Here is a 354-nt window from a genome sequence, read left to right on the forward strand (position 1 = left end):
CGTGCTGTGCTGGGGTTTGCCGTCCCCGGGACTGTCTGTCACTAATCTCAGACTGTGTAATTAGAGAGTGTCTTATTTTCTTACTAGCACTACATTGATCTGGCCGGGGGTTTAACCCAGGGTTGGTGTGCAACTGCTCGTCTCTCGCCTTCGAGGTCTGTGCTCTGTAGACGAGTCTCCTGGTTGCCGTCTTCTGGTGGCTGCTTGGCTTGGGGTGGAGATTGGGAGCAAATAAATGTGGAAGAAACGTCGGGGCTCCGTGTGTTCATGCTCAGCGGTGGTTTTGGAGCTGCTCCCCACCCTAATCCCAGAGGCGTTGGGCTGCGTAGCAAGGGTGATGGCCCTGAGCTCATC

The sequence above is a fragment of the Cariama cristata genome, unplaced genomic scaffold (genome assembly GCF_000690535.1).
Source record: "Cariama cristata isolate BGI_N322 unplaced genomic scaffold, ASM69053v1 scaffold22555, whole genome shotgun sequence".
Classification (NCBI taxonomy): domain Eukaryota; kingdom Metazoa; phylum Chordata; class Aves; order Cariamiformes; family Cariamidae; genus Cariama; species Cariama cristata.